The following is a 463-nucleotide window of genomic DNA, read 5'->3' as shown; positions in this document are numbered from 1 at the left end:
TCTTTGTCTTTGTCTTTGTCTTTGTTTTATATTTTTTTTATTTTATTTTATTTTATTTGTTTATGTTAGTAATATAATAAAATTTAGTTTATTATATAAAATAATAAAATATAATAAAATATATTTTATTAATATAAATAATATTATATAATATAATAAATAAAATAAAATAAAATAAAATAAAATAAAATAAATAAAAAATAAAAATAAAATAAACAAAATACACCAGGTAAATATATATATAATTATATAAAGTATAATTATATAGAATAAATAAATAAAATAAATAAAATAAATAAAATAAATAAATAAAATAAATAAAATAAATAAATAAATAGAGGTCAAAGAACCCAAAAATAAAAATAAAAATTTTCTTCTTTTCTTTGTTTGCTGCTGCATCTTATAATATTTATTATATATTTTGTATTCTATATATTATATAAATATATATATATGTATATAA

The sequence above is a fragment of the Eimeria mitis genome, genomic scaffold, assembly GCF_000499745.2.
Source record: "Eimeria mitis Houghton genomic scaffold, Emh_scaff2315, whole genome shotgun sequence".
Lineage (NCBI taxonomy): Eukaryota > Apicomplexa > Conoidasida > Eucoccidiorida > Eimeriidae > Eimeria > Eimeria mitis.
The sequence above is the reverse complement of the archived record's forward strand: the minus strand, read 5'-3'. Positions refer to the sequence as shown.